Source organism: Rhinopithecus roxellana, chromosome 15, assembly GCF_007565055.1.
Source record: "Rhinopithecus roxellana isolate Shanxi Qingling chromosome 15, ASM756505v1, whole genome shotgun sequence".
Taxonomy (NCBI): domain Eukaryota; kingdom Metazoa; phylum Chordata; class Mammalia; order Primates; family Cercopithecidae; genus Rhinopithecus; species Rhinopithecus roxellana.
Genome location: NC_044563.1, coordinates 17064929 through 17079122, shown reverse-complemented (window position 1 = coordinate 17079122; position 14194 = coordinate 17064929). Strand labels below are relative to the sequence as shown.

Here is a 14194-nt window from a genome sequence, read left to right as displayed (position 1 = left end):
AATTAAATATCTAGACAATGACTTCGCATAACATTGATTTTTGGTTGCTACCACACATTTTCATAACCAAGCACCCTTTGGCACAAGTTAAGTGGCTAGTCCACCTTAAGTCTTTTTTATAGCAGGGATTGGCAAAATGACAGCCCGTGGGCCCCATCCAGCTCACTGCCTGGTTTTGTGAAGTCCCCAAACTGGGAATACGGGGTTTTTGTTTTTTCCTTTAATTTTTTTTTAATGACTGAAAAAAATCAAAATAATAATATTTCATGACACGTGAAAAGTACGTTACATCCAAATGTCAAGGCCTATAAATACAAATTTTATTAGAACATAACCAGACTCATTCATTTACATGTTATTGTATAGGTGCTTTTGGGTTATAACAGCATAGAGTGGAGAAGTTGTGACAGGGACTGTATGGTGTGCAAAATCTACGATATTTACTATTGGGCTTTTACAGAAAAAGTTTCCTAACTCCAGTTCTATAGCATGATACAATTTGAGGTTCTGGATTTTTTTCTATGAAATTCCAAAAAAATTTTTACCTTCTTCCAGAAAGACCACCAGAGCAGTCTTCCTATGAAAAAATGTTGATAGCCTGGGATGATCTGAAATCACACCATTAGGTTATAGTTCCAGTGACTAGCTAGCAGATCCAGCTTGAAAGACCCCCTCCCTCATTTTAAATACATTACAGTTAGCTCTAGATGGTAAAGCTGGGTCTTACTACCCACCTGTCCTCCCTTATTCATCTTCACTGCATTATGGGTTTAGTTTCACAACATTATATGAGTTCATCCAGGCTTCCTGAATCATTTATAGGAATTTTCATTTTCACTCTCAAACTCTTACACTTTCTCTGCTGTGAATTTTTTTTTAACATAAAGCAGAGACTACTAAATGGCCTACACATGTACCATAAAGTCCGTATTTTATTTTTTTTAAATCAGAATTCTTAAAAATTGCTTTTTCTTGAGAAACTAAACTTAATTTTGCAGGTCACAAAAGTAAAAAAATACCTTCATATCCAATGATCTCAAAGCACCTCTGGTGAAAATACATAACAAGGTAAAGAACGTCTATTTTTAAATACTATTTCTTGAAGGAAATACTATTTAATGGAAAGATGTGACTAGTAAAGTCCAAGGCTATTTCTGGTTCTGCGAATGACTCACTTTGACTTTGGGCAAATCATCTCCCCACTGTTGCTCTTTATCTGCAAAAACTGGACTTCATGCCTATGGGAGTTGCATGGCTAATCAATGCCTGGAAAATGCGTAGTGGCAGATGCTACAAAAGTGCTGAGCCTTAAAAACAAACCACCCCCACCCCCCCATTTGTATTCAGTTGAGGTTGGGGTTTATTGTTATTTAACATTCGAAGGCCAACACTATGTTAAGTCCAGCATGCTGCACAGAACAGATAATATCACTGTCCAGTAGGGATTTTTTTTTAATTTACGATTTTTTACTTTTAAAAAATTTACTGTGGTTGGGGGTTTAGAATCCAGTAATACATCCATGCAAAAACGTTAAGCTTCAAGTTGAAAACTATCGATTCGAAAATCTAAATAAACCCCCTCCAAAAAAAAAAAAAAAAAAAAACAACAACCAGGCCCTCCCCCGCCCCACCAAGAAATCTCTCAAAACAAGAATTCTTCTGATGTTTTTCTCCTCCCTGCAGTTCTCCATGTTACAGTCCTTGGAGGTAGAATAGGCATAAAATACTTTCACTAATAAAATATGACAAACCGCCGGATTATACGTGGCCGATTCCCAGTGATTGCCCTGCTACACAAAGCAGAAAAGTAAATGCCATCATCCCCCTTAGAACAAAAGAACTTAGGAATAAAAAACATGGAGAGGGGGGAGAAAGCAGCAATAAATAAAGGTGAGCGAAGGCCCCCGTCCCCTGCCCCTCCCGGGAGCGAGTGCTGGACTAAGTACTGCTAATAAAGTGGTTCAAGGGTAGTTATTTGGAAAGGGGGCGGGGTGGCGAGGGGAGGGAGCGGGCGAGCGGCGGCCGGGGATTGCATGTTGCATTCGACTTGAGGTTGCATCTTTCTCCTGTTGCCTGGACCACGCTCCCCCATTGCAGTGCTTCCCCATCGCTTCTCCTCGCTCCTGCCCCTCACGGCTTCCCCCCACCCCCTTCAAACTGCTGTTGCACTGGAGGGAGTTGGGGCCGCTCCGGAGCCTCTTTGCAGCTCCCGCCGGCGGGAGGGGGGAGTTGGGCTCGGGCCGCGGAGTTGGGGGGGCCGCCGCGGGCTCCGGCCTCGCCTCGGCTGCGGCTGCACGGGAGCCGAGCTGCGGCGCTGCACGGAACCGGGATTGCGGCGGCCCCGGAGTTTGGCCGCCTTCGCCGCCGCTCGGTGCTCGGCCCCATCACGGCCGCCGCCGCCGCTGCACTGGAGTTTGGCTGCCGCTGCCCTACTTCACTCTAGTTTAGTTTCACTCACTTTACATCCGGGTTTTTTCCCTAGGCAATGGGTGCCGCAGCACACCCCGTTCCTTAGGCAAAGTGAAATAAATTCGCCGCACCGACACGTCAAGTAGTCCGCCCGCCCGAGCGCCGCCGCGGGCCCCGTCGCCCCCCCTGCCGCCGCCCCACCGCCCCCGGTGGGGGGACCCGAGCGTCCCAGGAGCCGCGGGCCGAGGCGCGGGGGCCCGGGCCGGCCGCCGTACCACTCCGCCCGGCGGCCCCCTCCCTCCCCGCCGCGGCCCGCTCTCCCCCGGCGCCTCCTCTCCCCTCGCCCTCGTCCCCGCTTTCCCAGCCCCAGTCCCTCTCGCCCGGCTCTCGGGAGCGGCGGGGGCGCGCACGGCGGCGGCGGGCCGGCGGGGCCGCGCGGCGGGCTCCCGCGCGGGCGAGTGTGTCTGGGCCTGGGCGGAGGGATCCCCGGGCTGAGGCGGCGGAGGTGCTGCGGCCCGGGGCCGGGTGGTGAATGGGCTGGTGGTGCTCGCTGCTGCTGCTGAGAGGAGAAGGAGGAGGATGAAGAGTTGGGCTTGTTTGTCTCCCACAGTTTCTCTCCTGCTGCTCTGATTCCCCCCTCCCGATTCCGGCCCGGGGCCTGTGTGTGTCCCTCCTGGAGGAGGAGGAGGATCCAGTTCCTCCCCCCAACCCCCTCCTCCCCACCCCCCCTTGCCTGGGGAAGAGGAGGAAAGAAACAGCCCAGAGAGAGAGAGAGAGTGAGTGAGAGAGAGAGGAGAGGAGAGGAGGAGGAGGAGGAGGGAGAAGGGAACAACCTACCATCTTAACACACTAATATCTAAAAAGTGCGAGAGGCCCAGAGCAGCAGCAGAAGCAGCAGCAGCAGCTCCAGCTTCTTCCCTCCCTCCCCATGAAGAAGAGTTCCCTCCTCCTCCTCCTCCTGCTTCTCCTGCTCAGAGTTCCTGCCTCCAGCTGCCAGGGGGGACAGCCAGCCAGCAGCAGGAGGGTGCAGTATCCCAGCTTTTCCATTCTCTCTTCTCCTCACTCTCCTCTCTCTCTTTTTTTCTGGAGTAGCTCTATTTCCCCTCCCTCCCCCTTCCCCCTCTGCCTCTCTCCTCTCTCCCTCTGTCTTGTCGCTCGTGTTTGTCTCTGGGAGGATCAGGGGCTGCCTGCTTGGAGTTTGTTGTGGGGGGAGGTAGGGGGAGGGGAGGGGTGTGTGGGAGGGAGGAAGGAAAGGGGGGTGTTCTCGTCAGGACCCCTCAGTCAACTTGAGATTTGAGCAATAACTTCCCCTTCGGGGCGCCCCCCTGCGTGCCCTTCCCACACCTCCCCCCCCCGAAAAAAAGACAATGGGAAAACCTTGGCTCCCCCCCTCCTCCCCTCTGCCCTCCACCCCTCCCCAGGATAAATTGGAAGTAAGTTTATGAGCAGCCTCGGGAGCCTGGGCGCAGAGTGCAGGGCCGGAGCGGGTGACAGAGGCGGCGTGCCGGGGGCGGCGGGGAGGGGGCGTTACATTGTCCCGGCGGGGGGCCGGCCGGGGGCTGCGGGCGGGGGCGGGGGGCACGGAGCTTCGCCCGCCCCCCTCGGCTGTCCTTCGGCCAGGGGAGGGTAGCTGGGGCTCCTCCATCCCCCCCACCCCACCCCGGGATGCTGTCGGGGGGAAGTTTTTATTATGATTATTTATTTAATTAAAAAAAATTTTTTTTGGAAAACCATCTTGTTTGGTGACTGAGGGATCTGGTTTAAAAAAAAAAAAAGCTGCGGCTGCTGACGCTGCCGGGCCCGAGTGTGTGTGTTTGTGTATGTGTGTGTGTGAGTGTGAGTGTGTTGGTGCATTTGTCTTGGGTGGCCGGAGCAGCGTTGGGGAAATTCCGCTTATTCTTCTTCTTCTGCAACTTGTTATTCCGGAGAGTCTTCCTGCACCCCTCACCCCGGGGCCGGCCCTCTCGCATTCGCCCCCGCCGCCGGCGGCTGCGGGGCGCCCCCGGGACCCCGAGCGGGCCGGGGCGGACAGGCCGCTCCGAGAGGGGCCGCGGCCGCCCCTCCCCCGCCCGCGCCCCCGCCGGGGGGAGGGGCGCGCGGAGTGGGACTCTTTCCGTTTGGTCCAGCCCCGTCGTGCACGCAGTTCCCAACACTTCTCGTCATCCTCTCTTTGGTCTCTTTATTCTGCTGAGCGGTGCTGTTAGGATTTCTTTTTTTTTTTTTTTCCCCTGACCACGTTCGCGATGGTGGGTAGCAGCAAGGTGGCCCTGGTAGGGGAGGGGTTGGTATCGAGATTGGGCACCGGGGGAGAACGCCTTCTTTCAACTTTGTCTGTGGCTTGCACCCCCGGAGAAGGCCACAGGCCGGTTGTGGGGTGCAGATGTGCCGAGAGTGATTTCTAAGTAGTTGAGTTGTTGTGATGAGGGTACGACTGCTAATGGTCGGCAGGTTTTGTTTTCATTGGTGAATCTGGTGTCATCATATTCCGGTCATATGTTGAAATATTCTTTGTTTAGGTCTGGAAGTAGAGGATCTCACTCTGCACGTCCACATTGTGTTGTTTTTAAAATGATGTCTCTGGGAGTATGGGTTTCTAGAATTTGAAATCTGAGTGAAGGTCCGGGCATGTGTGGGCCTCATCACCTGGCCTTGACAGTGAACTTTGTGGCTGTGTTTCGGATTTCAAAGATTTGCCCCATAGCTGAGGAACGAGTTGTGCATTTTTGCTAATAGTCGGTGTCAGGAATGTAGATGCTTGAGCTGGGGAAGTTAGAGAGGGAAGAACGTTTATATATAAATAATGGATAGTTGAATATTAGAATCAGATTAATTGGGGCTGATGAAAGTTTTTTTTTTTTTTAAAGCAGTTGTGCACCATGGAAAAGAAGTCTTTTCACAGGTTCACTTGATAGGGATTCTTTAAGGCGAGGGGTTGGAATTATCTCCTTTTTGAGAGGATTCTCACCAACATCTGTAGCTTTATTGACGGCCTGGTAAGGGTACTGAAACTGGGGCTAAACCATGTAAGCATACTTTTCAGTGTTTATGATATTTGTTTACATCTGGTGTTCACTCTAATTTAAGCAATAGAAATAAATAGGTCAGCTTTGCTTTTGGTCTTTGAAGACTGGCCCCCTCCTTCCTTTTTTAAGTTTCACAATTTACTTGGTTTACAGCATTGTTGGAAACTGTTACTACATTTTTACTGGAAATACTATTATTCATTTTAATTTTGGTAAGTTCCTTCTTATTCTCTTATTCTGTCTTCACTTGTTTATGGAGTCTGTGTTGTGGGCTTAAAACTAGTTTATTTTAGGGGGTCATTAAAAATGTCTGAAAAATACGTTTTCAAATCCCAGTACCTATCTTTTCATAGAAAAGAGGAAATTTTGTGTGCAGTTATGCTAATGCTTGTAAAAAAATTTCTGTACTTAAAATGTTTGTAGATGTACAACTATCCTTAAGTGAAGAGCATAGTAATAGTGCACAAAGTTCTCAAAACACAAACATCTGGCTAACATGTTGCAAATATTCCAGGGGCTTTTTTTGTTTTTTTTGTTAACATCAGACTTTTGCTTTTGGTAACATAATGGTATTTGCAGTTTGACTGACATTGCTTGGCTGCCCATAATAAAGTTTTCTGCTTGGGTGCTATTGAAGACTTTTTAACTTAGTTTTTAGACAATTTTGCAGGCTGTATTTAAGCATGTTTTATTTTGGACTCAGGCAAGTCTTTGTGGAACTGGAGTAGTAATAGATGAAAAAGACACCTACCTGGGCTAAATTGTATTTTTAGAAGGTATAAGTAATGGATGGGGCCTATTTCTTTTAGCTTTGAAGGGTCCATCCTTTTTCCTATTTAGTCGTCTGGAAGGAGCTGCTTCTGAAATACTCTTCTTCTGCTTACATGAAGATCTCTAAATGCTATCCAGCAGGAGGTGCTACAGCAAGATAAAGGAAATTTGTGAATTTTGAGGGTCTTGCTACTTATTACAGCTCTACTTAGCTTCAGCTAAGCAACAGGATTAACACCTTAAAGTTCCAGAAAGATTTTGAGTAAGTCCATTTAAAAAATTCCATTCATAAATTATGTTTGCTACTTGAAACTGAAGTCTGACTATACAAAGTAGATGTGTGATTGTGGATAGCTTAAGGATTCTGCGCCTAGGTACAGAGCACTGTTTAGAATTATTTTATTTGGAAGGGGAATTAGTCTTGTGTTGATGAGTGGGGTGTTGAGCACATATTTTAAAAAAGTATTTGTAATTGTTATAAACAAAAGTAGTTGGTATGATTTAGGGCTTTAAGTCTTGTTATCATCCCTATAATAATACAAATAGGATATAGAGTAGTTGAGATTTTGGAAAGGGGGATAGTGTGTGGAAAAAAATTTAGACTTCTTGTAGTTTTTTCCCCTCGGATTTACGGACTGTGATTCTAATATAGATCAATTTTTAGGCACTCAGCTTTATAAATACATATGGTTGATATACTTAAGTTAGCCTGCAAAGACTGAGATTCTTGAACTGTAAGTCAAGTTCTATCAGTGGTAGGTCATTGCTGATATAACAATAACTGCATAAAGATGAATATAGCTACTTTAACAGTTTCGTAGCATTTATAGCACATGGTCCTTTGAAACTCTGTCAGTGTTAGGTGAATTGATTATCACTGGAAATATCATGCCACTGTGGTTGCTTGTAAAGTTTTGTGTCAAAATTTTTAAAATTTGGGGATGCTAGAAAGTTGATAAATCTGCTTTGAATTTTGTCTATTTTGTAGGCCAAATACTGTTTTCTCAGTAAGACCAAATGAGATAATACATATAAAAGTTCTTCGTAATTGGTAAGAAAGCATGCAGATATTAAGTTGTTGAGATAGGTAACTAATTAATAAATGGACAGAAGCTTCTGTCTTAAAATGCTAACTTTTTCCATATCAATTGAGAAAGTAATACATTTAAAGTACACTGGACACTATGAGTTTTTTTGTTTTTTTATTTTTTGAGGCGGAGTCTCGCTCTGTTGCTCAGGCTGGAGTGCAATGGCATGATCTCGGCTCACTGCAACCTCTGCCTCCCAGGTTCAAGTGATTGTTCTGCCTCTCAGCCTCCTCAGTAGCTGTGATTACAGGTGTCCGCCACTACGCCCGGCTAAGTTTTGTATTTTGAGTAGAGACGGGGTTTCACCATGTTGGTCAGGCTGGTCTTGAACTCCTGACCTCAGGTGATCCACCTGCCTCAGCCTCCCAAAGTGCTGGGATTATAGGCATGAGCCACCGCGCCCAGCCTCAATTTGTGTTTTTAAATACTGCTGTAGTTACCAAAAATGTCTTTGTTATAGTTTTGAAGCTGCTTTTGAAAAAATGCTGCCTAGTCAGTTTCCCATAATATGTATATATATATATATATAAAAGAAGTCATTTTCCCTTTTGAAGATCCTGTGAATTGTATGTCCCCTGTTATAGTTTTTCTTCATTTCTCCATTGATGTGATGTGATAGTAGTTGATTTTAGTGAGTATGTAAGTTCCCTGATTCTTCTATAGACTCTTATTAACACAGAGTAACAGATGTCATGGTTAAAGTTTTGAATGTTTTGACTGACTCTGCTAACTTTCTGAAAAATTCTTACTGCCTAAAGCTTTCAAGCTTGTTTCACAGTGAAAAAGATGTATATCTGTATGTGTTAGTATTAGGTGTATGTGGCTATATCATTTTTGTTTTTCTATTTTAGAAGGATGCAGGAAGAAATGACTACTCAAATCTAGAGGAGTGCACTGAAATATTTTTGTGTAAAAATAACCCAAAAGTTTAAAGCCTGGAGTTTCAGCTTTCTTATAAACTCTGCTTACAAATTTGGAATAGAAACATTTTAAAGTAAAGTATAGATAATTAGGGACCCTGTGTTTATGAGCTTATCAAAAGGTATATAGTATCTTAAATTTTAGAAGTGACTGTTCTTTTGAAATTGCCCCCTTTAGAAAGTAAATATAGAAACTTGTTTCTGTGAAGGGTGAGAAAAACACTTAACTGTTTAGATAAAAATGAAACCTCTCAGGGTGTTATTAACTTTTTCATCCTATAGACAGTGAATAGTAAAGCTCTCTGTGAAGATATACTGAAGTTAAGGTTATATTGATGTGCTTTTAAATTTTGTATTCTTAGTATTTTATTGTTGAAGGCTTTTGTATTTAATTACTATTCAAAGAGAGAAGGGAAGGAATTAAAGTTTTAGGTCTCTGACCTTTGATGGAATTCTTTTATATTTATATCTATAACTGATTTCTTGAAACATGTTTGAATTTTCATATTATTTTGTGCTGGGAAATTTTAATGATTTATGTTGACTCCTCAGGAACTTTTGTGCATGGGCTTTTTTTGTAGGCCTAATAATTCTTTAGAAGCATAGTAATACATTTTGATTACATTAATTTTCTCAGGTGTATATTTTTACTGCTTTGTGATTTTTTAAAAAAGATAATATGTTGACACTGCATTAAATTTATTGTAGATAATTATTTCTTAAATAGCATATGTTTTCTACTTTGGATGTTTGTGTGTATATGTAGCCATACTATTTTGTAGGCTTTCGTGTAATTCTTATATGTGTGTTAAATTTTTGAATAGTTATCTTTTGTGAAAATGTTGAAGTAGACTTTTATGAATAACTTTTCTATTACTTGTCCATCAATTCAGTCTTAAAATTACGGTGAACTCTTCCCTTTTAGAAATGATATGTGAGGTTCAGCCATCCTTTGGACTCTTCTAAAGCAACTTTCTTACACTAGACTTGTGTGACAATTTGAATACTCCTCCACTTCTCCCTTCTAGTACCCTGCAAGTCTCTCGCCTCTCCCTGCCTTAAAAAAAATAAAATAAATGAAAAAGACTTTGGTGAAAATTTCTCAGTTGAAGGCAACTATTCTTTTCTATACTTTGGAATCAGTTACAGAAATGTTTTCTGCTTTTTTAAGTAGTCTCAAGAAAGTGAACCAGTATGGAGGAGATAGGAAGGGGATGAGGCCTAACAGGTTGATGATCTAGGTTTTATTTTGACTCTGTTTGTGGGCCTAGGGGGAAAAAAATAACTTAAACACAGAAGCCAAAAAGATGGGTTTTGTTTTATTGTTTTGGCTGCATTGAGAATACAAACTGTCAGTACTTGAGGAGAAGGAGCAGCAGAAAGGAATTGATTTTTTTTTTCTGCTGCAGATCCAAGTATTGTTAACCATGTGCATCTCCAAAGCGACATACTTACAAATCAAACAGTAGTTGATTCTTTCACTCAATTAACAGTCAGAACCCTAAATTGTGTGTTTTTTTTAAATTTTAAATAAGTACCCCAAACTTTGGGGTAATGACAATAATTTCCTGATACAAGTGGGTGATAGTAACCATGGCAACTGCTATCTCTGGCCTTATGGACAATATGTTGTATTGATGAAGCTTCAAATCCTTTATAGTAGCCCGTCACTTTTATGGTGAAATGTAGTAGCATGTGTTGCAGATGATTTTTAGCTGGATTGCGTTAAATTTGTGTGCCAGCTTATCTTTCCTTGTTAGGAATTTCTTGGACTATATTCCAAAACATGTTTGTGAAGGTGCTGTTGCCTGAAAATAACCCACCACCTGTGTTAGGCCTCCTGATGCAGATTGCACTTAGTTCTTTCCCAGCCTCCTTCCACAGTCTTGCAGAAAATAGGAGGGTGTGTAGCAACTGTATATATGTAAATTCCAGCTCAAACCTCTCAGCTTGTGTTTGGATGTATTACTGATAGCTTAAAAAAATCTTTTGTGTTTTCAGAAGAGGTCAGTGGATGAGAGAAGTGGGCTTGTAGTTGAATACTGTTTTTCTAAGTGTTCTTTCTAGAAGCGTGTGTGTGTGTGTGTGTGTGTGTGTGTGTGTAGGGAATTAGAGGTGAGGAATGGAGGGCATAAATACTGAGTAAGGACTTGACAAAAGCAGAACTTCAGCATTTTTTGTTTGTTTTTGTGATGGTGTGTGTGCATATTACTATAAAAATGATTTCCTGTTGGGCAATATTAGAATATGGGAAATGTTTGCTTCTGAGAATTTTCTTCAAGAAAAATTATTTATAAAATATATCTTGAATAATTGTTAAAAGGCAACCTGTTAAAGCAATTAAGCTTTTTTTTTTTTTTTTTTTTTTTTTTTGAAATGGAGTCTCGCACTGTCACCAGGCTGGAGTGTAGTGGCACGATCTCAGCACACTGCAACCTCTACCTCCCAGGTTCAAGTGATTTTCCTGCCTCAGCCTCCCGAGTAGCTGGGACTACAGGCGCCAGCCACCATGCCCAGCTAATTTTTGTATTTTTAGTAGAGAGGGTTTCGTTTCACCATGTTGGCCAGGATGGTCTCGCTCTCTTGACCTTGTAATCCGCCAGCCTCAGCCTCCTGAAGTGTTGGGATTACAAGCGTGAACCACCGTGACCAGCCAAAACAACTAAACTTTTTTGTGGGGGAGGATTAGAGAGTGTTGAAATGGATCCATTCAAACTTTAAAAAACTGTTTCAAAAATTATATTTTTTATTACATCAAGTCTTTTTGCTTTTTAAGCATTTTTTCTTTGCTTCTCCTACGTAAGGTTTTTCTAATGTGAAAATGTTGATCTAAATATTGATACTTTTTCCAGTATGTGCTAGAGAAACTGTGGGCCACAGCAGAGAACATACAAATTTGATCTAAATTTGATTAGACCCTGATAATAAGATACAGTCAAATTGTGCTAGATAGTTCAGACTTTCTTGAAACTTGCTGTGATAACGTGGTTTACTTACTACAAGTCCCAGTATGCATTGCAGTTTTTGCTTAACTTCAGATTGGAGCACTGCATTCTGGGACCTGTAGTTGATTTCAACAGTACGGAAAACCCTTCCCTCTTGTCTACTCCATTTTATACACAGCCTCCCAGGCCTCTTAAGAACTTTCTGCTAAGTAGTTTGATTACTAATATTATGATTATTATACTGCTCAAATTCTAAAGTGAGTCTTCAGAAACAACCTAGTGTTTTAGTTTACCTTAGATTAGTTGATTGTATTTTTTATCAGATACTGTAAGGTTTACACACAAAAGAATATATTGAAAACTTGATTTAGCAGATGTAAATTATTCTTATGCATGTGGTGATACAGGTCTCTTTATAATTATGGCATCATTGATTGCTAGTGTGGGCATGAGAAGCCTCTTATTATCAAGACTGATATATATGCTGTTCCTTTTTTTTTTTTTTTTTTAATGGGGATAGTTATTCCGTAAGGTTGGATGGAAGGTTTTTTGTGCCAGTATTTAATTTCAGAGTTCTGTGATTCTTCTGTAATAACTGTCAACATCTTGAATATCAGTACTCTTTAACTGGAATTCCTGAAAATAAATGTGGTTTTGTGTAAATTTAATACTTGAAGAGGTAGTCTGAGGCAGAGAAAGAGGTGAGACGTCTTTAATAATTTGTTTATATTTTTATTTGAAAAATTTAAATTTTTTTCGAGGATTCTACTTTAATTTTGTTAACTAATATCAGAGGGTTGTTGCAGAGATTAATTGTTAAAATCTATGACAGTGCCTAGCACAGAGCTTGACACATAATAAGGGCTCAGTAAATGTTTAGAATTAGCAGCAGCAGCAGCAGCAGCAGCAGCAGCAGCAGCAGCAGCAGCAGCAGCAGTAGTAGTTACTGTTATTTTAAAAAATAGCACGCTTCACATTTTTTCCTCTCTTTTTACAATATAATTTGATCAGAAGCCCAGGCTATTCTAAGACCTTGAGATTCTTGGCTTATGGTAATGATGTGGCAAATTCCTGAGAATGTTTTTGCGGTGTGTAAAATGTCCTTGCACCTCAGTTTCTCCCTAAGTGATGTAGGCCTCCGAAAGGACTATCACACCAGCAGCTGAATATTTTGACTGGTATTCAGCTCTGCCTGTCTAGTACTCATTGCATCTATACCACAAGCCTTTGGTTGACTTCAGAAAGTTCAAAAGATAATGAAAATTTATTTGTTTATGATGTTTGCACTGGTAGAATATCCAAACTAGTTGATTAAGGAAAATAAGATGCTGCAAAATGCCCCTTGTGTTACAGTGTATGTAACCTTGGAAAAATTCTATTGTGTTTAGAAGCATGTACCAATCTATCACTGTAATTCACAGTATTATAGGATTGATGTATTGGAGACCAGTAAGCAGCCCCAGAAAGAAAGTGTAGTTTCAAAAAATCTTAATTCTTTACGTTAATTTTCTCTTTTAGGACACTGACTTCTTTTAGGCTCTTGAACTTACAGGATAGTTTTACTTGCATGGCTGGTCCCTTTTGGCTGTTTGAGAAGGGAAAGGAATGCCTGAGGATATTGGAAAATGTAAGCTAAGCATAAGCTGCAATGTATATGTCTTAGTTTGAATGTATGCAGAAGCAGGGCAGTGCTTTTCTTACTTGCTTAGCCAGTATCTTATTCCAGCTTTTTCTCTTGCAAGGAGTTCTTAGAATATTGTTGCTGAGGGCTACCATGTTTATTTAAGAAAACTCTGCCTTTAGTTTTGTTTGTTTGTTTATTTATTTATTTGAGATGGAGTCTTGCTCTGTTGCCCAGGCTGGATATGGAGTGCAGTGGCGCGGTATTGGCTCACTGCAACCTCTGCCTCCCAGGTTCAAGCAATTCTCGTGCCTCAACCTCTTGAGCAACTGGAATTACAGGCATGCACCACCATGCCTGGCTAATTGTTGTATTCTTAGTAAAGACAGGGTGTCACTATGTTGGCCAGGCTGGTCTCTAACTCTTGGCCTCAAGTTATCTGCCCACCTCGGCCTCCCAAAGTGCTGGGAATTACAGGAGTGAGCCACCACACCCAGCCTAAGTAATATTTTTTAAAGTATTTGTTTGTATAGCAGACCAATCCACTGTAATAATACTAGCCTCCACCTGACATAGTTGTGATTTAAAATTTATTAATATGGCCAGGCATGGTGGCTCAGCGCCTGTAATCCCAGCTCTTTGGTAGGCCAAGACAGGTGGATTACCTGAGGTCAAGAGTGTGAGACCAGCCTGGCCAACATGGCAAAACCCCATCTCTACTAAAAATAGAAAATTAGCTGGGCGTGGAGGCAGGCGCCTGTAATCCCAGCCACTCGGGAGGCTGAGGCAGGAGAATCGCTTGAACCCGTAAGGTGGAGGTTACAGTGAGCTGAGATTGTGCCATTGCACTCCAGCCTGGGAGACAGAGCAACACTACATCTCAAAAAAAAAGAAAAAAAAAAAAGTTAATATATAGATTAGACATTAAATAGATGCTTTAGATGTGTCCAAAATGTATGGAATCTGGTCTGATATGGTTCTACTTTATAAGCTGTTTTATTTATATTATATCAATTTGTCTTTTCAAGACCTAATATTGAAATAAATTCAGCAGTTACAAAGGAGTTAATACAAAGGGTTAAATATAAGGAGAAAAATAATCCCTGGTGTTAATGGGCCGATACAGAAAATATCAGGTTTGGAGGAATTCTCATTCCATATTTTTATCATTATGGTACCCATGTGATTACTGAAATACTAAAGTTGGAAATCAGGAGAGGAAATAAGGAGCGTAAAACTGGGCAACCATGTGGATTCAGTGTAGAGACCTTTGACACACCTAAATTATTGAGCAGTTTTCTTTTTTAATGAAATGTCCCAGGCCAGTATAAAGGAATGTGATGTTGCGATGATGTCAGAAGACTTGGCCTTAAGTGTACTCCTGTCACTTAGTTGTACACTCTTGGGAAATTCATCC

General features: G+C 42.3%; 1 protein-coding gene across 20 annotated transcripts in view; it reads left to right on the top strand.

Annotated features, from left to right (window-relative positions):
* Positions 1–2916: 2916 nt before the first annotated feature.
* The window catches only part of PHF21A (PHD finger protein 21A), a 195063-nt gene continuing 183785 nt past the window's right edge, over positions 2917–14194 (top strand). For 12 of the 20 annotated variants that reach the window (XR_004053444.1, XR_004053445.1, XM_030917174.1 and 9 more), the window contains exon 1: positions 2917–3433. The gene's annotated coding sequence lies outside the window, so the exon portion shown is untranslated. Of the gene's footprint in view, positions 3434–4529; positions 4656–5585; positions 5645–6241; positions 6466–14194 lie in introns of those variants that run through there. The other 8 variants (XM_030917163.1, XM_030917164.1, XM_030917165.1 and 5 more) reach the window with 8 other exon arrangements.